We start from the raw sequence: 25,337 nt of genomic DNA, 5'->3' as shown, positions 1-25,337 counted from the left end.
CTCTGCTGGAGGGAGAGACCACATGCTAGAGCACAGAGGCACCAGACATGTGAGGGAAGAAGCCATCTTGAATGACAGCCCAGTTGAGCTCTCCAATGATTCCAGCCCCAGTCAGTATCATAAGAGATTCCCAAGTGAGAATCTTCCAGCTGAGTCCAGTTAGCCCAGAACCATGAGAGATAATAAACTGTTTTCAGACACTAAATTTCAGAGTAGTTTGCCACACAGCAAACAATAATCAGGACTTGCCACTTCCTTAGGGAAGCATTCTCTGGTGTCCCAGACTAGGTTAAATGTACTCATTTAAGGACAGAAGGGCCTTGGTTCAGAAGGGCACCAGCACTTCTGTAAGTTATACACATCACATTTGTAATTACTAGTTTCGGTGTCAATAACCCCTTAGGCAGCAACTGTCAATTCTGTTCACCCATGGACCCCCCCAAACACAGTTGCAGTTCAATAAATATTTGTTGAATAAATGAATTATTTTTGAGTGGGTATCTTTAGAATCACGACATTGTTTTCTTTCCCCCCTTTTTCTTTTGTTGTTAGTACCTGACTTACATTCCTCTTACCACATAATGATTATCTCTAGCAATAAACAATAGAGGTACTGCTTTAACAACAGCCAAAAAAAATTAATCTTTAGTATAATAAATGAATTAACAGACCAATGTGAGAGATCCAGCCCTTTGCCTGTACTTTCACAGTACAAATTAAATAGCTAAAAAGAATTTGAGAGCTGCAGTGATTTATTCATTCCATAAACATTTACTGAAGCATCTACTGTGTTCTAGGCACTAGTGATACGACAGTGAACAAGACAGACATAAACCCTACCCTTGCAGAACTTACATTCTAGTGAGCACTTACTATTTAGACACTGCTCTAAATGCCTTCAATGTCTTACCTCACCTGTTAAGGTGTGGTGAGAAGGCTGATGTACTCCTCCACACTCTAGCAATCCGATCCACCCCATCCCATCCCAAATCCCAACCCTCTATGAAGTCTTTCCTGAGACTCAATCCTTTCGGATCTCTCCCTTCCCCAAATATCTAAAGCATCACTAAACAAGTCAACTTTGCAGACTGTCTTTTTCCCTCAATTAGACTATAAGCTTCTCGAGGGCAAGTCCCATACCTATGTCTCTGTCACCCAACAAAGGCAGCAGGGTGTTCCTGCCTCTTGTCTTCCTCCTTCTAAAGCAGCCTCCACATCGTTTCTCTTAACCCTTCAGAGTCTTCCCAGTAAAACAGGGCTCAGCAAACATTTTCTTTTTTTTTTTTAAACTCTGGCAACCACTATCAGCAAACATTTTCTGTAAAGAACCGGTAATAAACAGTTTAGGCTTTGTGGGCCACACAGTCACTTTTGCAACTACTCAGGTCTACGGCTGTAGTGAGGTAAATAGCCACAGGCAACATGGAAATGAATGGACATGTCTGTGTTCTGATAAAGCTTTATTTACAAAACAGGCAGATAAACAAAATACGATATATCCATACAATGGAATATTATTCAGTCTTTGAGAGGAAGGAACTCCTGTCACATGCTATAACATGAATGAACCTCGAGGATATCATACTAAGTAAAATAAACCAGTTACAAAAAGAAATACTGCGTGATTCAATGTATATTAAGAAGTCATATTCATGGAAATAGAAAGGTAGAATGGGGGTTACCAGGGCTGGAGGGGAGGAGGGAAAAGAGAGTTATTGTTTAATGAGTATAGAGTTTCAGATCTGCAAGATGAAAAGTTCTGGAGATCTGTTTCACAGCAATGTGAATATAAACACTACTGACCTTAAAATGATTAGATGGTAAATTGTATGTTTTTTACCACGACTTAAAACAGACAACCAAAAAACAAGCAGAGGACCAGATTTTCCAGCGGGCTGTGGTTTGCCAATTCCTGGCCTAGAAGATCTAGTTCAGCCCCCTGAGGAGAGGAGGAGGAAGTCAGGAGTGACAACTTCGGGTCTCAGGAGGAAGAAAGGAACAGCAGCTCCACCAATTACCAGGAATGGGACTTCAGCAAGTCACTTACTAATCTCAGTTTTCTCATTTGCAAAATCAGCAAGTTAATAATACCTCTCTCCTAAAATAGTTGAGAGAACTAAATAGGACAATGCATGGCATGGTTCCCGGCACACGGTATAGCACATGAATAACAACAGCCTAAAAGCCCTCACCTGATGGGTTCCATCACCTTTCCTCTGTGACCTCATACTCTCCTTACCCCCTACCCTCCCTTCCACATGAGCCGCCCTGCCGGTTCTCCAACTTGCAGACATGTTTTCACCTCAGGGTCTTTGCATTGGTTCCCAATACCAACATGGTGAACTCTCTCTTTAAGTGACTGTTCATGTCACCTTCTCAATGAGGCCTCCCCTGACCACCCTATTTTAAATTATGACATGTGTCTCTACCCTGGACTTCTGATCCCCTTTACTCTGTTTTTTATTTTTTTTAATAACCTTTTAATTTTAGAACAGTTTTAGATTTAAAGAATTATTGCAGGGCTTCCCTGGTGGCGCAGTGGTTGAGAGTCCGCCTGCTGATGCAGGGGACACGGGTTCGTGCCCCGATCCGGGAAGATCCCACATGCCACGGAGCGGCTGGGCCCGTGAGCCATGGCCGCTGAACCTGGGCGTCCGGAGCCTGTGCTCCGCAACGGGAGAGGCCACAGCAGTGAGAGGCCCGCGTACCGCAAAAAAAAGAATTATTGCAAAGACAGTACAATGAGCTCCTATATACCCCACAAACAGTTTCCTCCACGTAACAGCTTGCATTAATGTGGTACATTTGTCACAATTAATGAACCAATATTGATACATGATTGTTAACTAAAGTTCATACTTTGTTCAGATTTCCTCAGCTTTTCCCTAATATCCTTTTCCTGTTCAAGGATCCTATCCAGGATATCACACGGCATTTAGATGTCAAGTCTCCTTAGCGTTCTCTCAGCTGTGACGGTTTCTCAGACTTTACTTGTTTTTGATAACTCTGACAGTTTTGAGGAGCGCTGGTCAGGTATTTTATAGACTGTCCCTCAACTGGGATTTGTTTAATGTTTTTCTCATGATAAGACTAGGGCTGTATATTTGGGGGAGAAAAACTACAGAGGTAAAGTGTCATTCTGATCACATCATAACACGAGTAGATACTATCAACATGACTTACTACTGCTCACGTTAACCTTGATCACCTGGCTGGACCCTTCTTCCTTATGCATCTACCATCTTCTAACAAATCACTCAATTTACTTATTATTTAATGTCTAGCGTTTCTCTCACCTCACTAAAGTATAAGCTCCTCGAGGGCAGGAATCGATGCTTATTTTGTTCACTAATGTATCCCAAGTACATAGAGAATGCCTGACACACACACACAAAAGGCACTAGATAGATACACGCTGAATGAATACACTGTTACTCCTTTGCATGACATTCATCGCCCTTCATGACCTATCCACCTTTCCAGTTTGTCCTTCCTGACCAACATTCACCTTGCTGTTTTACTCCTCCATGCTTTGGCCCAAGCTGGGGAGCCTTCCGAATTGCTCAGGCTCCCAGAACACCCTGGGTTTGCCACAATGTACTGTAATGATGAACAATTTCTCTCCATCCCACTCTATACTCCAAGCTACTTGACAGCAGACGTGATGCCTTACTGACCCTCCTATATAATCTCTATGACTTCATCTTTTGGGGCTCCATTTTCCAACCTTTCTCCTTTTGGAATTTATCTTTTCCCTAGGATGTATAGGCCTCAAATTCACTACAATACAAGGGTCTAATGCGAAGTTTAGTCTCCATAAATGAACACCTCTTACTAGCTTGCCTCATTTGGTTTTGAAATTAATTAATTAAAAAATAACAACAACATGGGCTTCCCTGGTGGCGCAGTGGTTAAGAATCTGCCTGCCAATGCAGGGGACATGGGTTTGATCCCTGGTCTGGGAAGATCCCACATGCTGCGGAGCAACTAAGCCTGTGCACCACAACTGCCGAGCCTGCACTCTAGAGCCCGCGAGCCACAACTATTGAGCCTGTGTGCCACAGCTACTGAAGCCCACGTGCCTAGAGCCCGTGCTCCGCAACAAGTGAAGCCACCGCAATGAGAAGCCCGCACGCAGCAAAGAAGACCCAATGCAAAAGAAAAAAAAAAAAAGACCCAATGCAGCCAAAAACAAAATAAACAAATTAAATAATAATAATAACAACATATTCAGACAGGTCAAAATATGAACAGGACTTTCCTCTGACAAAGTGAACTGAGTGAAATCACCGTGTGGGTACAGTGTGGTTTGCCTCCACACAAAAAGTGGAAATCAGGAGCTAATTAGAACTGTGTTCTAAATCTGGCTCAACCACACACGTGCTGGGTGGCCTCTGGCAAACCATTAAACCTCTGGGTATCTTACTCAGCTACCTGTATCCAACAACATTGCTAATATCAAATTGCTTCACATGTGGCTCATTCACCGGGTAGCTGTTCCAACACACCTTTAAAAAATGTAAACTGCTATATAATTATGGAGCCCTCCACTGGACCTCACCCATTCAAGAACCACCTGCTCCTGTCTTCCCCTGGAAAGATATGTGAGCCCAACAACAGCAAAGTCAGCAACCAACTATTTATAACACCCTACTTTTCAGCCAAACTCAATGATCTACAGACACTTTATTTTATTTTTATAAAGAATACTCTTTCTGTAAAAAGGATTATTTCCCCAATGTAACAGATTGAGAAACTGAGGTCCATTTGTCAGTGTTGTCATAAAAGCTCAATCCAAAGAATTCCATGCATGCATCAAAATGTTAACAGGATGCAGAATCAGTGTATTACTGTTTCCTAACAAGGAAATCTGCTGTTTACATGTTCATTAGGCAAGGCTAATTAGCAGGATGAATACAGCAGTCCTTCCACACAGAAGTAGAAGCAGATATGAGTAATAATACCAGCCTGGCCCACACAGAGATGCCACTTTCTCCCAAGCTGGATGGTAAAAACGCTGACTTCCTCCCACTTGACTAAATGGCTGGTATTCAGAACGTAATGAGTGCTCAAGAGGGTGTCTGGGGCCTTGTAGTTTTAGAAGCAGCTGGACTACGGAGAAAAATGCAATACCAAAGACACCTAGGATAAACAGTTTCTGCCAATCACTTTCAAACATGAGAAACAAGGGTGACTATAAGAATGGTCAGCACATGTGGCTCTCACACGGTCTTCACTTTGGTTAAGGCCACAGCTGACTATAAATTTTCTGAGAGTTGCATAATGTAAAGACTCCACCACAAGAGAATATGACCCTAGTAAAAATGCTTCTGGATTATCAGGCTACAGGAGGTTACGCTTTGTCATGGCGCTTTGTCATAAAGACATGTTGTAATGTAAGCATGTTGATGGAGCACAGGCAAGCCAAGAGCAGCAGATAAGGAAATGGTGCCTCTGTGGACCTCATAAGAAGAGTTCAGGGGCTCTTTCAGAGGAGAAAGACAGCTAGAAACACAAATGGAATCCCATCTTCATAGGCCTGGAGGGAACATTAAATGGCTACATTTATCTAAGTTTCAATAAATGAGAAGTGTATTGCCAGGCAATACCTAAGGAACATATCATTTAGAAATATAATTTTACAGTGTTTTTCCCAGTTATGAAGGTAATAAACCCATAAAAACTCTGGAAAATACTGACAGATATGAAAAGAAAATAAAAATCAGTCATGATCTCAGAACGAAATAGTTAGGTGTGTTTTTATCTAATATTTAATTGGAATCAGATTATATACAGTACACAATTTGGGCACACTGTCTGTTTAAAGACCTGCTCAAAAAGCAAATACCAGTAATTATTAACCGTGAAAAGAAAAAAGAAATGTCTCAGAGTGTGCTGTGCCCACCGATACCTTACAGCCTGGCACAAGGCCCCACCTGACTGAACTCTCTTCCACCCTGTCCAGGGACCTCCTCTCTATACTGCCACTAGTGCACTGCAAAGCCCTGACCCGCCTCGAGCATGTCAACCGGCTCCTCCTCAAACCTTTCCTCCCCAGGTTTCATGGGCACCGCGCTCTCTGTTTTCCTCTCATTTCTACCCTCTCCTTCTCTGTTCCATCTTCTTCCTTTCCTTCCTGGTCTGCTCATCAAATAGGGGCATCACCTCAGCTCTCTTCTCTGACTACAGCCGCATGTACTCCTCGGGTCAGTTTAGCCCCATAATTACCTCCATGCTCACACCTCCCAAATTTCCACCTTCAGTCTCCATGGACTCTGGTCCCATGTCCCCAACTTTTTGTAGGACATTTCTGTCTGGCTTATCATCTGGCAAAATGAAGCTCAACTTGTCTAAAGCCACACTCAGCTGTTCACTCAATAATTATTTGCTGACTGCTCACTATGGGTTGGGTGCTGTCTGAGGTACTGGGGAGACGGTAGCAAATAAAACCCTTCAATGCAGCTCCCACTGACAACAGGGCCCAACTCTCTAACCTGACACTCTAGGCCTTTCACAGTCTTGGACTAGCTTGCCTGTCCAACTTCCCGCTTCCCTTCCATAAGACATTCTTCTCCTCCAAACTGGGATGCTACTGCTCAAGTTTTAGGCTTTCCCAACTCCAAAACTTTGCTTACAGTTATCTCTGAGGTACCGTCTCCCCACCTCTACCTACTGAAATTCTATCCACTCTTCAGGCTTACTTGCCGCCTCTTCCACAAGCTTTCTGTGATTCCTCACCCCAAAACGGTCAGCTCTTTCTTTAAATGTCCAGAGAATGGCTTTGGTACTGCCTCCACAACTTACACTGCCTGCTGCCTGTTCCTTCTGAAATGATGATGATAATAATTATATTATCTTATAATAATTATATTATCTTATATTATTATAATATAATATATTATATTATAATAACTACCCAAAGCATATTTTGTGCCAGGTGCATTGCTCAGTACTTTATATCTCTAAGCCTCACCATGTGTAAAGTGATGAGGAAACTGAGGCGAAACGATACCTGGTAACTTTCCTGAGGTCACACGCCTACCCTACTGGACTTACAGCAACTTGGGCACAGCGATTCTACCCCATTTCATTTTTACAACCCTCACTGGGCCTAACACAATGGCTAGTACACAGTGGGTGCTCAGTAAATATGGGCTGAATGAACGACTGCATAAAGAGCATGTTTTCAAAGTACTGACGTCTGTAAATATAAACACCACTCTGCTTTTCTGGCCAAAGTATATTTGAATTCATTATAAGCTCGTTTAATAAAAATTTGACATGCTTTCCAAAACGTTATGTTGACTTGAGCTTTTAAATTTTTTCTTGGTTAGAAAAAGCTTCCAAGCTATTGAAACTGGGTTTAAAAATAACATGGCAAAGGTCAGGTAGCAAAGACCTCACTCAGACCTTTTATAGAAACAAGAGCGCCTATGCAGCGCTTGGGAATTATTTTGTGAACCACTCCATATCCATAGCTTGGCTGGTCTAATTTTCCAGTGACTTAGAGCTCAAGCTCTTTTTAATACCAGAAAGGACATGTTCCTTTTGAAATACCCCCGGGCAATCAACCTAAGCATTTTTCAGTCCATCTCTGTGCTTACTGTTTGCCTCTTGCAAAAATCATTGAGACATTTGATGCCCCAAGATGTTTTCCCAGAAACCAACCTAAATATAAGTGTGGGGCTTCAAATCTCCAATTGCTCTGCTATTGAAGGCAGCAATGTTATTATGCCCCTGTGGCACCCACTGCGCTGGAAAGCCAAGACTTCTGATTGAGAAGCCCATTTTCATAAAACCACCAGCATTCCAAAATGTCCTGGTTTTAGGAGCAAAACAGACAGACACAAACTTCAGTTACTTAAGTGTCTAAAAATGCAGACTCAATGTTTTCCATTCCCCATTACCTCCATGGCAGGAAACAGTGATTAAAAAACAAACAAAAGAATCACTCAAATTACCTCCATCCTAGGACTGAGGTGAAGAAGTTGAAAAGTTCCATCATAAAAACCACGTGTGCTAGAGTCACCCTCCAACTGCAACAGGGAATAACGAGTACATGGAGGCGTCGTCTAAACCAGCTGGCGTGAGACCTCGTAATGGCCACCCCAAGGAGGAACGCTGAGACCCAGCTATGCAAGATACCCAAAAAAGCTAAAGAAATAGCTTTTCAGATTAGCATCTTTAAAGATGTCATCAGCTCATATAACTATTTGACTTTATTGAGAATAATCGTCTTCACATGCATGGTTTAGAGCATGGTTTATAAAGCACTTGATAAGCTTCTTGAAAAAAATCTGTAGTAATCTCAACAGAGACAGGTAAGTAAAGTAGCAGGATTATTTTAGAGATGATGAAACAGAGACCAAAATGACTCATCTACTGTCAGTGGAAGGCCCCATGGGGAAGAAAAAGAAATTCCCAGAATCCCTGTCAAATTACTGAGTCCACGTTCAATTACCTTTTAAACCACTTTAAATCACTCAGGGGCCCTGACGCTAGAAGGACCATAAACAAGGAGTAAGGTGAATTCAATCCATGAGCCACCCAATTTTGAGGTTTTTTGATGGGACAGAGGTGTGGCAATGGGAAGAACACACATTTCTGACACCAAGAAAGGGTTTATGTCCCAGCACTGCCTTCTAAGCTGAATGACCTCCAGCAAGTCAGGCTGACTCAGGATGTCTTGGCCCTTCTTATCTGCAAAATGGAAATCCTTCCAACGTCTGTCTCCATCAGTGCACCTCTCCATTAGAGAGCTGTAATGCACAAATGCAGATAATATATGTGAAATTTTTGTAAAATCTAAAACAATTACTATTCCTATAAGAATCTTGTTGATTTCTAACCACACAACCATTTATACTCAACAAGCGCTCACAGAGGATGGACCAAGTACCCAAACACTACGTTAGGTGATGGTACGGACACAAAACACAGCTTGTGCCCTCAAAGAGCTTAATAGCTAGTGGGGAAACAATACAAAACCAAGTATAAAAAGTGCCTTAACAGAAGAATACAAAAGGTGTTATGGGAACATAAATAAGAGGTCATTACTAATCAAGGGACAATAAAAAGTCTTAAGTGACAGAACACAATTGAATGGCATAATAACATGCGTACAGAGATGACTTCAGTTGAAACAAACCAAAGACAAACGAAACGTACAAATAAAACCAATCAGACGTGCTCTAAAAATGATGCTGCTTCTGGCATGAAGCTGTCAACCTATAGGAATATCTCTGAAGGTCCCACCAAAGCCTGAGCTCAAAGTGAACTAACAAACAATTACACAAATGGGAGGCACCAGTGTAGAGGGCTTCCTCACAAGCTGCCCAAGTCTATCCAACCCACAGAATCTATCCGACCCACAGAAACATCCCTGGCCAGCAGAAGCATTTGCTGGGTGGCTGAGATGTCATGAGAAATGAATCCTTGCCTCACTTCCCGTTGACTTTAATTCCTTGGGTCACCGCAGCTGATTACCAGAAGGGAGAATACTCACCACTTTAACCTTCAAAGCAACAACCAGCTTATGGGTTAGCACATATTCACAAAACTGGTTCCTCTGGGCATTTAGGGTGAACGTACATGAGAAGTAGTTAACTGATCTTTTTTCTTTCCTGGCTACACTTGAACCTGCTAAAAAATGAGGCTGGGTCTTTGTTGAATGGCACCCAGAGAGTACCAGACCCACGATAAGGTCTAAGCAGAAGGTGACTCACTTCTTATTTGAAAGGACAGACGTACCCAGCGGTGATGGGCTGCACCCACGACCCCTCCCTCCCTTTTGGACTCAATCTGTGACAATGACCTTGACCTTGGTTGGCTACCAAGCAGCCTCTTTCCAATTCCGTCAGGAAACAAGCAAGCCTGCCAAAAGCAGACAAAACATTGTCTTTGACCCTCAAAGATAAGGACAAGGCAAGGTAAAACAAGAGGACGAGTCTTTGTTATTTTACTATGTACTACATGAAGGCCAGAAAACTCTCTGCCCATCACACAGGACAAAGGAAAAGTTTACTAAGTATGAAGAGGAAGAACAGTAAGAACTACGTTTTCATCCACAAATCTGGGTTTAAATTTCTTTTACTGTGGACTATTATCATTGGTACTAAATGGATTTTTACAAAACAAGACAGCAACGTGTAAACATTCTGAAGTTGAATTCTGGAGCTCTGATTGGTCTTATTTCTGTGACTGTTTTGATCTGACATTAGGATGATAGGCTTATGGTAGCTGGGACTCAAATAGTTTGCCCTGCATCAGAGACAACTACTGTTATACTAAACCCTTCATCAGAGACAACTACTGTTATACTAAACTCTTCAAAAATGCCCTACAGAGGACTCCTTCAGCGTGGATGGACATATGTTAAATGTGGAATGGTGTATTTAGTGAAATGTTTAAAAACAAAATAGAGTTCTTACAACTCCTACACCACGACCAAGATTTAAGAGTCATCACTAACATTTATTGAGCACTTCCTAAGGTCATTATGTGAAGCCCTTTATCTTCATTATGTTGTTAAATCCTCACAACAACCTTATTGGAGAGCTGCTATTATTATTACCATTTTACAGATAAGGAAATTGAGATCTAAAGAAATGCAGTACCTTGTCCAAGGTAATATGGCCAGTAAGCGAGTGGAAACAAACCTCTAAAATGCACATACTGTCCTGTATAACAATTAACAGCAAACTAATTACCCTGAGATAATACAGCTAGAATTTTACATACAAGGTGCTTTGAGTTTTAATGTCAAACTTCAGCAACTTTAATATTTATTTTTTAAATCCTTCTGTTTGTTAATCCCACAACTCAGAAAGTTAATTGCTAAATATCCAGGGAAATAGTTTATACTTAATTTACAAAAAAAAAAAATCACCTCTGTACTATTTCTGTGTCATTGTAAATTCTCTAAGGGAATAGTGGATGATAGGTGTCTGAACAAACAGAATAAAAGGCTGTTCTCTAACTAAATAGCTAACCTCAATTCTCTCAGTGACCTTGGACATATTGCTTGGAATGTCTGCAAGGGTATAGTAACTGACTCCATTTAGGCTAAACAAGTGCTTTTGCAAATGTTTACATAGTCCTAATTGCCCAAACCTTTTACTAATGTTTCCCAAAGACATCATTTTTCATTTAGCCAATAAATAGAAACACTTGTAAAAATGTTTGCTTAAAAAAAAAACAAAACCCTTGGCAAATAAGTGTTTCTGTCAAAAGAATTAAAAGGAATATTTTCAAATTAGATGTGACTATAGATAATTCAAACATGCTTTGACTAATAAGGCATGTCCAAATAAACTGCCTCCTTCTAAAACCAACTTAACTTTTTTGGGGGACAGCGGGTGGATAGGGGACAAATATCAATGTATATGGGACTCAAGCGAAATTACAAAGTTGACCCACAATCTTCAGTCTTGTTTCTTAAGTGTACTAAAATATGATATGCCCAAGTTTTATATGATCACACTACAGTGAAAATATAGACATCATATCTAACCTCTCAGTGAAAGTTAATTACTTTTGGACCACAAGATCTGGAATTAGAAGACCTGAACTGCCCATGTACTACTACTAGATGTGTGATTCCAGGCATGTCATTTGAACCTGAATTCTAGTTATTTCAATGCAGGTCAAATAAGAATCCCTGTCCTACCTTCCCCGAAGGTTGTTCTGGAATGTAAATCAAATGACATAACGTAGTGTTTTGTGAACTCAAAGGCAGGGTACAGGATGCCAATGGGGCTCATCCGGGGTCATCCGTATGGTACCAGGGAAAGGGTCACCACAGTCTCTTTGATTTCCTCCCATTATAAACCAACAAACTGGTGGAGAGAGTGGTGACAGCAGTCAGTTTAGGAAGCTCTGAGATAAGGTTTTAATTAACTCAAGGGTTCCTCCTGCACTGTTCAGGCAAAATGAGTTGCTGCACATCGGGCTTTCTGGTAGTCTTAGAGTGGAAGGATTCAGTAGTGCAAGATTCAGGGTGATTCAAAAGGAATGTCTCTTCTCAAAGAAGAAAAAACAAAGAAGTAAAATACTCCCTTGTCTCCCAAGTTCCTGTACAGGTAGGATACTCTGTCCCTCCTCCTTTCCTCTTCCAAGTTTCTTAAAGAGTTTTTTTTTTTATGCTTTCTGACTCCATTCATTCCTCCCTGCAGAAGCACTGATTCTGCCCCAGGTGAAACTGCACAGGCAGAGGTCACCAACACTTTCCTTTTGGCTAAACCCAGGAGGTTTTTCACTCCACCTCTGACTGACCTCTCAGCAGGATCTGACCTACTCAACACCCACTCTTTGCATTGCTCTCATGAAAGCACTGATGTAAGTCTCTTCTGGAATTTCTCCTTTATCTCTGGATGCTCCCTCTGGTACCCTGTATGAGCCCCCTTCCTATGCCCACATCATAATGTAGGTGTTCCTCCGTTTTCCCCATAACCCTCTTAATTAGTTCCTCTTCCACCTGGGTGATCTTCTCCATCCCCATGGCTTCGGCAGCAGTTCATGTGACAGATGAGAAACATTGTTATCCTGAGCTCTAGACCCACATGCAACTGCCTTTCAGACATCCCCTAACTCCTAACATGCACAAAACCAAACTCCTCATCTTACCCTCAACCTGCCCCTCCTCCTGGCATTCTCCATATAGTGAAGGATATCATCATCCTTGACCCTGCTGGCTCCCTCCCCCACAAATCACTCCAAATCAGCAAGTCATGCTAATTCTACCTCTGTGAGATCTGCCAAATTTATCCATTGCTCTCCTTCTTTATGGCCTTAGTTCAGACACTACCATCCAGTTTCCTCCCTTTAGTCTTTCCCTCCACTAATCCATTCGCCACACTGCAGTTCAGAGAGGGCTTTCTAAAATTAAAACCCTGTTCTCTTCTGGATAAATCATATACTCCTTAACACTGCCTATAAGAGCTCAAGTCCACTTACTTTCCTGGGCTTACCTCTTAAATCTCCATCGTCTCTACCCCGCACCCCAAAACACAAAGGCACACAACTTGGCTAATTCTCATTCAGCCTTCAGGTCTTTGCTGAGGTATCACTTCTTCCCTGACCTCCCACGTCCATTTTGAACATCCCTCTTGTGTGTTCCCATAGCACACTGATTTCCTCAATTATAATGCTTTTCACTCTGTGTAAAACTAGCCTGCTTACTTGTGTGTCTCCCTCACTAGACTGTAACCTTCATGAAGGCAAGGATTGTGCCTGTTTTCTTCAAGATTGTATTGCTGGTTCCAAGTACAAGAGGTATGTGCCACGGCACAAAATAAGTGCTCAATTCTTACTTGTTTAATTAACAAACCAATGAATCTCTGAGGTTGGAAGAGAAGTTGTTCTGGAAAAGTTCATGGGAAAAGATCAATTAGCTAATTTCCTGGAGCATAAAAACTGCTGGTTACCTTTCCAATGTTTTCTAACCTATAATATATGTTCCTTGTTCTATGAAAATGTACATTTATAATCACATCTATAGACTACAAAGTAAAATGGATATTTAGCAATTTCCCAGTTAGATAAATGTCCACAAGTAAACTGGTTAATGCAGAACAGGGCAGCTTCGGTTTGTACTGAATTATAAATTGGTTACACTAATCACAGTAACTAGACAAATAAATCTCTCCCATACTCATAAATGTGGCATATAATCGGGGAATCCAATTTAAAACACATAACTCAAATTGACAGTTAATGAGTGTATGAAAAACAAACAAAATGTTAATGAAAATAGCATGCCTGACATCTCAATACAATGGCCTCTATATTTTGACTTTGGTTTTTGCTCATAATTCATGTTGCCATTAACATTAATTACCCTCATGGACCAAATAAACTTCATACCTTACTGTCAATATGAAGGTGAACTATGTAGGCTTGTTATTGCTGTCTGGTGATACCTACAGTAGCCAATGAAACAGAGCAAACACAATGCATGGAATTTACTACTGGTGGTTATTCTTATCACACTCTCACTCATTACTCAATTCTCTGCATTAGCTTGCCCCAGAAACTCCAAGCTAGCATACAGTTCCGCTACTTATGAACCATATATAAAATCCACTCTAAAAGAAAAAGGAAAAAGAAAAAAAGCAATTCCTTTCTAGATATCCCTCCACAGGGTTTCTTTTGAAGGGTTAACACTCCCCATGAAGAAAATCAGCATTTGGCTAACAGCCAGTGGAGCAACAGACACTTTCCATACTTTTCTACAGGTGTTGGAGGAGAGTGTAAAGTGAAAATAGAAAAGGGAGCTAGTAGGAAAAAAAAGGAGGAGTAGCAGTGGTCTGGGGCTCCTGCAAACTGTCTAGAGATGGAGAATGCTAAAAATTCTGCCCAAATGGTCTAATCTTTTCAGGTTTCTATTAAAATCAGGTCTTCTGAAACCAGTAATTAACGTAGTACCCCTCTACCTGCCTGTTTCTTAAATTTGTAAATGTATGACGTGACTTCAAGTATTACGGGAAGGCTGCATACATGATTAAACTGGAATAGAGTATATTAAGTATCTGATAAGTATTCAATAAATATTAGCTTTGGATGTTTTTTAATGCAGCAGTTACCGGCCTACATCCAGTTTGGTTTTCCTAGTAATAACATGCAGAGGGCTTTTTCTTTTTCTTTTTTGCTAATGGTTATATATCCATCACAGTTCTTTGTTTTCCACTTATATAATTAACTTGAGTCCATAGCCCAAAGCCTAAAATCCATCAATCTATGAGAAAACAAAGACAACGAAAGCTCAACCATGAGCTTCCTTCTTCTATCATTTCAGTATGATATTCAGCCATCCTTCCACCACCAAGCTTTCACTGATTACCCTTATCGAGAAATAAGTTATCCAACTTTATTTCAATCTTTCCAACCATATTTATCATATCCTATCTTCTAGTCTTTCTTTAAAACATCACTTCCTGCCATATATTAAGTTATTTATGGATTTTTATATTCTCCATTATTTGACTGGACAATGTCTTAGATTCATTGTATTCCCCACAACATAGAGTTTTAACAGCTTTTAAAATAATGTTTATTGATTATTATGGTTATAAACAATTACTATATACTTATTGTTAAACATTTTGAAAATACAGGAAGTATAAAAGGGAAAATAAACAATGCCTATTCGTCCTCCAATGAGAAAAAAGCACTGCCCCATTTTGGCCCTTTCAGTCCCTTTCCTTACGTAGGTAGATCTTTCTGGTTTTTTAAACATAGTTGAGAGTTGACTGCACATACAGTTCTCTAGCCTATCTCCCCCCATTTAGCAAAAATTGATAAATACCTTTCCACACTGTTAAAACTCTTCATAAACATCCTTTTACAAATCTGTATAAAACCATGTCTTTTGATGATAGCATAATTTATTTAAACTGTTCCCCTCTTGTTGGGCATTTAGACTATTGCCAATATCTGACTTTTCTAACCAAAGCCATATGAAGCACTTGTGAACACTAACTTTTAAAATATTTCTCATAAGTTCCTTTGGACAGACTGCTAGGAGTGGAACTACTGGATCGAGGAGTGGACACATTTAGCGAGACTTTTCGTACATTCAGCCAATGAGTTTTTCAGAAAGCTTTCACATCTGCGCACCCCTCACAGCATCTAAGAGTGTCTGCTCCACTACCCACTACCTGATGTGGAGAATTAGAATTTTTTTAAATCTACGTAAATTTGAGAGCTGAAAAAATGGTCCCTTGCTATTGTTTCAATTTCATTTCTTTGATTAATGGAAAGAGAATGCATTTTCATATGACTGTTAGCCATTCAGTTTTCTCTTGTATGGGTAGTCTGTTCCTGTCATATTAGTTTTCTTTTGCCGTGTAACAAATTCCCACAAGCTTAGTACCTCAGAACAACACCCATTTCTTTTTTTTATATATAAATTTTTTTATTTTATTTAATTTATTTTTGGCTGCATTGGGTCTTCGTTGCCGCACATGGGCTTTCTCTGCACATGGGCTTTCTCTAGTTGCGGCGAGTGGGGGCTACTGTTCGTTGAAGAACGCCCATTTCTTACTTCGCAATTCTGAAGGTCAGAGTCTGGGTGGGGTTATATGGGTTCTCTGCTCAGGCTCTCTTTCACAAGGCAGAAATCAAGGCGTTGGCTAGGCTGTGTTCTTAACTAAAGGTTCTGGTAAAGAATCCAGTTCTGAGCTCATTCAGTTTGTTGACCCTCGGTCTGAGGTTCCAGTTTCCACACTGGGTCACCCTCAGCAATTCTAGGGCTCCCGCATTTCTCAAGGCTGTCCCCATGCCTTCTCAAGTGTCACCTCCATCTTCAAAACAGCATCAGCATGTTCAGTTCTTCTCAGGCTTCAGATCTCTCTGATTTCCCCAGCCAGAGAATGCTCTCCTCTTTTACAGGCCTCTTTGATTAGATTTGGCCCACCAGCTAATTTCCCCATTTTAAATTCAACTGTGCCATATAAAGAAACATGATCAAGGAAGTGATACTGCATCACACTTACGGGTTCTGGGGATGAGGGTATGCAATCTTGGTGGAGGGGCATTTCCAGAACTGTGCTTGCCATAGGGTATTAGATGTTGTTTCTTATCATTTGTTTGTGCTCTTTATGATGTCTTAATTTCATGAATTTACCAAATAAGTGAATCTTACTGATGACTGCCAGAAGTTGCATTTTCACAATGGCAAAGACAACTAAGGATGGGGCTGCTGCGTGCTAATAACGATTCTGAACACAGTCGGCCCTCCGTACCCTTGGGTTCCACATCCGCAAATTTAACCAACCACAGAAAATATTTGGGGGAAAAAAACTCCAGAAAGCTCCAAAAAGCAAAACTTGAATTTTGCTGGGCACTGGGCAACTATTTACATAGAATTTACAATTCTTGACATAGAATTTACATTATATGAGGTATTATAAGTAATCTAGAGATGATTTAAATTATACCAGGGGATGTGCGTAGCAGAGGTTATATGCAAGCACTATGCCATTTTATAAGGGACTTGGGCATTGTTGAATTTTGGTATCTGTGGGGGGTCTTGGAAGAAATTCCCCTATGATTGTATATGACTTTGCTAACATTGGTATGTTAAAAAGATTTAATTGTGGGGAAAAGTACATTACATAAAATTCACTATCTTAACTATTTTTAAGTGTACAGTTCCAAACTATTAAGTACATTCATATTGTTGTGCGACTAATCTCTAGAATGTTTCGTCTTGCAAAACGGAAACTCTATACCCATTAAACAACTCTCCATTTCGCCCCTCCCCCAGCTCCTGGCAACCACCATTTTACTTTCAACGTTGGTATATCTCTATTTTATGTATTTATTAACAAACATGTATATCGCAATTACTACATGCACTGTTCTAAGAACTTTAAAAATATTAACTCATTTAATCGTCATAACAACCCTATGAAATCAGTACTGTTATTATTTCCATACTACAGATTAAGAAATATAGCAAATAAACTGCCCAAGGTTACACAATAGGAAGTGACCAAGCAGGAATTCAAACCCAGAATGGCTTTATAGTTCTTGCTATGAACCATTACATTGCGAAAATACTCACTGAAAGACAAACTCATCAGGCATTAATATTATCTCCTTGATGTGCATGACTTTAAAACACTTTTCTATGAGCAATTTAATCTAATATTCTTCTAGTAACTAAAAGTTAGACTATGTGACCAAGGTGACACATGCCTACTGACCTTTTAGCCCAATTTTGGTTAAGGCATTTGTTTTTGAAGTTAATGAAACAAAATTTGCCTTATATCTTAAGGTTTGCCAATTATAATTTATGTGTGGTATTTTATAATAAAGTATCTTATGAATGAATACAAATCATAATTCACTATGACTACTGAAATTATAATACTAAAGGAAAAAAACCCAGGTATTTCTCTTTTCCAAGAAGACAAAAACTTCCAAATTAGTTTACAACAGCATAGCTCAATCTCAGTTTAACCTAGTAAATTCAAATCTGTCCTGCTTTGCAAGCTATAACTCTAGACCAGTCTCAATTTGTCATTCATTTGTATATCTCAGTAGTAACACTTTATTTGAGGAGTGGGTCTGAAATGTCCTTATCTCGACCTTTTAGCTTAGTAATCCTTTCATGGAAGACCAAATCATGCTTGTCATCAGTCACATAGTGTCATTTACTGTATATTAAAAATGAACAAGGTCAACAGATGGAACAGTCGTTGTAGTCTGAAAGCCCCAGTTAGATGTGAGTTAAAAGCTCTGCTGAGGCTTGGTTTCTAAGACCCAGGAGGGGCGGCGGGGTACTAAAAACAACACACAGAACGGGATCAGCTATTTCAACTGCTTTCTACTTATATACCTGATTCATAAAAATAAACAGACAACGCATCATACAGTCTCCCCTCACCTATTATCCACTGCACTGCTGTGCAGTTTCCAGGATGAAATAGAAACCAGAGCATGGAAGAAACAGCAAAATCACCGCTACGCCAGGGAGCTTCTCGGATACTCACAATGCTGTCATCCCCACACCCTTCCCGCAGTGGCCAGTCCGGCAGCACAGAAGCAGGCAGATGCTCACCTGGCCTCCGGCTACTTCTCCCCCTTCACCTGCGGGGCCTGCAGCCTACTTCTGGCTGTGGTTCGGCTTTGGCAGCCAGCTCTCCTCCAGTCACGGCCCGTTCGGCCACCGACCATTCCGGCCCGGCTCTCTGTTTACAAGCGCTTCTTGCGGTCCCACACTTAAATGCTTCCTTCCAGCAGCTCAGGAAGCGAGACTCGGACACACAAGGTTCCAGGCCGCAAGGACTCGTCTTTCCTGCCTTAGGGACCCAGCGCCACTCAGGGCCTGACCGCACCCTCCCGGCCTCCTTATCTCTTTGTTTTCTTACGCACAGTTTTCATCACACACTTTTTGAAAACAATGGTATGTGCCTCAGAGTCTCCTCACTGCTCCTCCCAACGCACAGATGGATGTTTGCAATTGGAAAATTTCACTTGAAACATGCCAGGGACCAGACTTGTTATTTAGCAGCTCCCTTGGCTAAGAAAATTAGAAAGAGAAGTTCTTTCTGAAAATAGAACTATTAGAACCTAGAGATTGCTTCACATTTCAGGTTTGGAGCTGCGATGAAAATCAATTTTCACTCCCCTTTCATGGTGTAGCCAGCAGGTTGAAAGAGGATGGTTTTGAGAGGAGGTCTTAACCCCCATTCGGATTCCCAGCAAAACAGAAAGTGTGTGTGAGTGTGTGTGTGTGTGTGTGTGTGTGTGTGTGTGTGTGTGTACGCGCACTGGTGGGCAACCTGAGTTCTCCTTTGTGAGACACTCCAACCCAACCCACAGTGACTTTGGCCATGTTGCAAGAGGATAGGGTGGTCTTGATCTCGGAGAGACAGCAGTGAGTGGTCCTAAAGAGAGATCCTAGTTCCCTGCCCAGGAATTGAACCTGGGTAGCCTGGATGAAAACCAGGAATCCTAGCCAATAGACGTTAGGAGTGGCGGGCAGGGAGGGGAGGAGGGCTGTGCGCAACTTTTTGCTAAGATGGATCCCACTGCAGAAGCCTGTGGGTGTATGTCCACACTTATTATGGGGTGGCGCCCCCTCCCTTTTTGACCCTCAAGGAGCCTTTCTGCACATACGCAAACAGGGAAGTTTTCCTTGACCTCAGGAGTGGTAGTCTTATCTCTTTACTTTAGCAGAGCTCAGCTTCTGCCACTACCTTTGCCCTTGGAGTGAGAACAAAGTTTCAATTTTACTCCACTTGACAAACACCAGCTGTCCAGCCCAAGGGCCCATCTGTCTCCTACCTCAGTCTGGCTGGAAGACCTTCCTTGAAGTCTCCTGCTTTATTCTCCATCATAGCACACTTAGCCATTTTCTCAATTTATAATTACCCATTTTTAAAATTTACCTGTTCTACTGGCTTCTCCACTCCCACTCCAGCCTCACCTATAAACTCCCTGAGGGCAGAAACCACCACATAATAAGCACAAAGCACAGTGTGTAATGTATATATGTTTGAATGAATGAATGAAGAAATGGACACACACAAAAAAATTGTCAAAGGAGGCCAGAGAAACAGCATGATAAGATTCGAAAAATCTGATTCCTGCACTCCCTTAAAGATTAATAAGAGAATCTTTAACCATTGAATTTTTTAAAATATCTCTTTTGGTTGATGTTTAGAGTTTAAATGTTTGTCTGAAAACTTATACTGCAATTCGAGATACATCTCTTGTTCCTTAAACATGCAGTGTTCTCTTTTGCCTCAGGACTTTTGACACTGGGTTTCCTCTGATGAGAGCTGTCACCCCTGCCCCATCCCTTTAGCCTGGCCAACTTCTTGCTTTTTAAGAAACAAGTGGCATCACACCTCTCCTGGAAATCTCTGACAGAGAAACCGGATCCTTTAAACATGCCCAGAGGAACTCACATGTTCCTCTATAAATGCACTCATCACATTGTGCCAAATTCATCTATATACTCATTAGTCTTCCCAGGCCACTGATTCTCAAACTTCAGCATGTAATAGAATCTTCTAGAATAGTGCTTCTCAAACTTTAATGTGTGGGGATCCTGTTAAAATGCAGATCATGATTCAAAAGGTCTATGGTGGGGCCTTTGCACCTCTAGTGAGCTCCCAGGTGATGCCACATTTTGAGAGTCAAGGCTCTTGGATGCATGTTAAAAATGCAAATTCTTGGGTCATGCACCCAGTCTGGGGGGGGGCGGCCCGAGAGTGGGGGGAGATTGCCAATTATAGGAGAAATTGACGTCAGGTTGGCTCATGGGTTACCAGAGAAACCAGCAGAGGGGCACGCCCCTCACCACCCCTCGGATCAGAACAATCACCAGCTGGGACCTGGGGCAAGTGCACAGGAAGGTCAGTCATGTGAGCAGGGTGTAGGTGCAGCAGGCACTGGTCGAGCAGAGGGTATACAGAGAGCAAGGGAACAGCTATCTTGAGTGGCCCGACCAGACACCCGTAGATTCTCATTCTGGAGGTCTACAAAAAGTCCTGAATTCTGTTATTTTAGCAAGTGCCTCAAAGTGCTCCTTATTGGACTATTCTTTGAGAAAAACTATACCAGTCTATGAAGTTGGAGGGCAGGGCCAATGCTTTGTGATTTATTTCCCACCATGCATTAAGCACAGGGTCTGGCACATTAAATGCCTTAAACAGCCACATTTACAGAATGACTGGATTTACTCATTATCACTAATATAGATTCTCAGTGCGATCCCAGAAAAGGGCTGAAAAGTCAAAGGCTGAGAACGATCTCAGCTGGGCAGTTGCTGGCTCTCAGGCCTCCATTTGGTCAGCAGGGGTCATTTTGCTCCTCTGAATTTAAATATTTAAATTCACATCTCTATTCAAAAGCCCCAGCTGCTTTTTTTTTTTTTATATAGACTTTTATTTTGTAGAGAATGAGCAGAGAAGTACAGAGTTCCCAGATACCTGCTACCCCAAAACACGCACAACCTCTCCCACTATCAACATCTTGCACTACGGTAATACATTTGTTACAGCTGATGACCCTATCTTGACACATCATTATTACCCCACATAGGTATACATAGGGCCACCTATGTATACCTTCTAGACCTTGCAGTTATACTGCCAATTAAATCCCTGTTTGCTAAAGGTGGTTTGCGTTGGTCTCCGTCATTTACAACTGAAAGCATCCTAATACTCCACCATTCCAGACTTATCTCCAGAATACTTCTTTTCTCCCACTCTATACTCCAGACTTACATTTTTTTACCACTCCTGGATACTCTTCCATTCATTCCCATTATCCTGCTTTAGGATCCCCCATTATATCCCCTCTGCATCCCCTGAAGGGCAGGGAGCTTGCCTTATTCATCTTTGTATTCTCCACACCACTTACGGTACCTAGGAAATGATCTTAATAAATGTGCATTAAAACAAAGTGAAATACCAAATGACATGTAAGGAGATTTTATTATTGTATCTCTTCATTAAAATTTTTTCAACTTAGCTTTCCTTTATAAAATAATGGTCAAGTCCAGATTCAATAAAGCAATACTGTCTTCCAAGAAATAAAGCAAAAGTTGCATCAAAAAATATCTTAAACTTAATCAGAAAATGTTGGTGCTATTTATAGCCTAGAATTTGCAAGCCAAGTATACCTCACCCCGTGTGCACAGATATGCCCAGGTAAAGATGATTGGGATACTCACTGAGAGCAATATAATAATATTTGTTTGTCTCATTAGGTAAATTAAAAGCGTTTGAGATGTAGAATACTAAAGTCATAAATGGAGCAGCTTAGAAGTACAACTGAGCTTGCTACTCAGCTGGGAGGCACCCGCAAAGGCATCCCATTGCTGAAATATTGAAACAGTTGCATACAAGCTGGTAACTAGCTTCTGTCCCTAAGCTTCCTAAGTGTCCCAAATCTCTTTCCAAGGAATTCCCTCCTCACCCATCCTAAGATTCAACACCCAAAGGATTGATACCTGACCCTTCTCTTGCATGAGAGGCAGGGTTCTTTCTGATTAGCCAATGATCAGGCCATATAGGTTTTTGAGTCTTTTGCTATCACTTCTACAAGTAGGCAAACAGAAAAAAATAGTGAAAAGCCTTCAATGAAGCAAAATATTCAATGATTCCCCACCCTATTACCACATACTATGTCTTTTTTAACCAGAAAGATCAAGAATAAGTGATAGACTCTTACAAAAAAAGTCTTTAATTGGGCAATTTGAATGTGCTTCATTTTAGTCATTCAACAAGCACATATTACAGGAATTCAGTGTTCTCCGGGTAGGTGGTTCATGGGCTCATGGTGGCTTGTATGATGGTTAGTACCAACCAGAGGCCTCCATTAAAAGCTTACCTGTTGATGGAATGGTCCAGAAAGTTAAAACCTTGTAAAAGGAAAACTTCTTCAATCTTGACATGGGACAGAACCTTTTTGTATGATATATTCTAAACTTCCTTCTGGGAAAACCTAGCATTCCTGATAAAATGCCTAAGAAATCTGCAAAGTTAGGTAAACTTTAACAGCATTAGGAGCTGCAGGAGTTGCTGCCCTTCAACACCTGGCCTGAAAGCTATCTGAGAAGTTTTCTCCCTGGCTATAGTCCTCATTTTGCCTCAAATAAAACTTAACTTACCAAAAAAAAAAAAAAAAAAAAAAAGAGTTGCAGGTTGAGTTCCCAGGAAGCAAACTCAGAGAGAGTTCAGCATGCAAGGAGTGCCCGTGGGATCAGCACGTGTGTATGGGAGGGGTGAGAGCCAAACTGGGCAGAGGGAAAGGTAGAGTTGTAAGGCCCAACAGCAGCCTTGCCACCCCCATGAAGACCTCTGAGACAGAGTGGCCTGTCAGAGGCTTTAGAATAGTCCTGAATCGGGCCAAGAACAAGTGGTGTGCTGGCAAATTGACTCTGAAAAAACAAAAGGCCTGATTTGTTACTGTCTGCCAATTTCCATGGTGTAAACACCACACGATGCCTAATTTCAAGTTCTGGATGTCGTGTCACTGAACATAGGGTTGGAGATGTGCACAATCAGGTCTCAAGGGCCAGCAGAAGCTGGCTCCAGCACACCACTGGCCAAAACGGCCAGGTCTTTCCATGTCCACATCCATCAGTCAGTGGATGTGGGCTACTCTGAGAGGGAGCACGGTCTTAGGCAAGGTGGCCCTCTGCAGCTGATACAGTCCTTGGAGGGTTTGACCACTGAAGGCAATCTACTGCCACCACTTCCAGCAGCTGGGGCAATGAGTCCTTTTTTGATAGGGCATCTGGACAGCCCATCACAGAGTCCACCGTACTTGCTCTGGGAAACAAGTCACCTGCCTACTCAACTAACTGTCAGTCAAGAGTCTAGTCATCTTTAACCTCTAGATGGAAAGATGTCCAGCGGTCCAAAACAGTAAATACCCAACAAGTGATAAAGGCAGAAGAAATTCCAGAAGTTCAGAAGATTAGAGGGAGGATGGAGCCACTCAGACAGGCCTCTACAAAAAACCAAGGGCTTGAGCCTACCTTGAAGGATAAGTAGAATTGGGGTAGAAAAGCAAAGGGGACTGAATGGAAGCTGCCTTGTCTTGTAATTAGAATCCTGGCTCTGGCGCTTATTCATTCTCAGGTCTTCACAAATTATTTTGCTTCTCTGTGCCTCAGTTTCCCCATAGGTAAAATGGGGATGGTGACAATAATAATAATGTAATAATAGCAATAATATTATCTACCTCAAAGTGTTTTGAATAAGTTAGTTTACAGTAAAAGTTTGTATCAGTGTTTGGCAATATAAGGCCCCCAATAAGTGAGCTGTTATTTCATGGAGCTAAATGTGAAGATATTACATTGCACAGTAGTGGAAAAAAAAAATTACACACACATATACATACATACAAAGTTCATTTCACCAGAACCGGGGAGCTGAGCAGGTATACTCTGATATTTACAAGAGCCAGGGCAAGAAAACAAATGGATGCCTTCAGTTTCCCAGCCCAGACCCTGTCCTGCACCACAAAGCCCCAAATATGTTCATGCAGACATCCTGGCTGCCATGCCTAACTTTATTGACAGCTTTCCCAGCAATAGTGACTCCTCAGGCTTTTGAGAACACCCTGGCAGCTGGATTAGCACCCAGGAAGCCCTGGGGAAAAAGCCTGTACAGCTCTAGAGATAGACTCTTGGCTTTGGTACAGGGAATTCTGATGCCCCAGCAACCTGGTCTAGAAGGAGGAAGCTCTAGGTAGTCACCTTCTTGTCCAGAAAGAGATGTAGCCAGAGGAGGACCTAAAGCACAGAGCCCAGGTCAGCAGCCCAGTTGCCCAGATCTAACGGTAGCACTTGGTAGTTCTACAGGGGATCAACCCTTATAATGCAATATTCCATCTTTAGTACGTATGCAATTATGATAAAGTAGTCATGTCGTAAAAGAGGCTTTGCTATACTAGAAAAGGCACTGGATTGGGGATCAGGACCTCTGAATTATGACCTAGCCACAAAGTCTAGGATGATGGATTATGTTTATTATACTCGTTATAACTCACAGCACCAAACACCATGATAGTCCACAGTAAGATCTAATGAAAAATTTATATTTGTAATGTCGAAGACTATTGAGTTCCAGAATTCAATTTGGTTTTAAGAGTAATTTTTAAGGTTGCTTTTTGTTTGTTTGATAAATTTATTTATTTATGTTTGTCTGCGTTGCGTCTTAGTAGCTGCGCCCAGGCTTTCTTTAGTTATGTTAAGCGCAGGCGGATTCTTAACCACTGCACCACCAGGGAAGCCCAAGCTTGTTTTTTAAAAAAAACTCTAACCCAAGGTTCAAGCCCATCCCTAAGAGCTGGATCCCCTTTTCCTT

The 25,337-nt window shown here is 41.4% G+C and overlaps 1 protein-coding gene across 11 annotated transcripts in view; it reads right to left on the bottom strand.

The window, feature by feature from the left end:
- Positions 1-18,766, bottom strand: part of PLEKHM3 (pleckstrin homology domain containing M3) — a 217,240-nt gene extending 198,474 nt beyond the window's left edge. For 2 of the 11 annotated variants that reach the window (XM_073807341.1, XM_073807342.1), the window contains exon 1: positions 18,566-18,750. The gene's annotated coding sequence lies outside the window, so the exon portion shown is untranslated. Of the gene's footprint in view, positions 1-18,391 lie in introns of all 11 variants that reach the window. The other 9 variants (XM_073807339.1, XM_073807337.1, XM_073807338.1 and 6 more) reach the window with 9 other exon arrangements.
- Between the last annotated feature and the right edge of the window lie 6,571 nt (positions 18,767-25,337).

This window comes from Tursiops truncatus, chromosome 7 (genome assembly GCF_011762595.2).
Source record: "Tursiops truncatus isolate mTurTru1 chromosome 7, mTurTru1.mat.Y, whole genome shotgun sequence".
NCBI lineage: Eukaryota > Metazoa > Chordata > Mammalia > Artiodactyla > Delphinidae > Tursiops > Tursiops truncatus.
The sequence above is the reverse complement of the archived record's forward strand: the minus strand, read 5'-3'. Positions and strand labels throughout refer to the sequence as shown.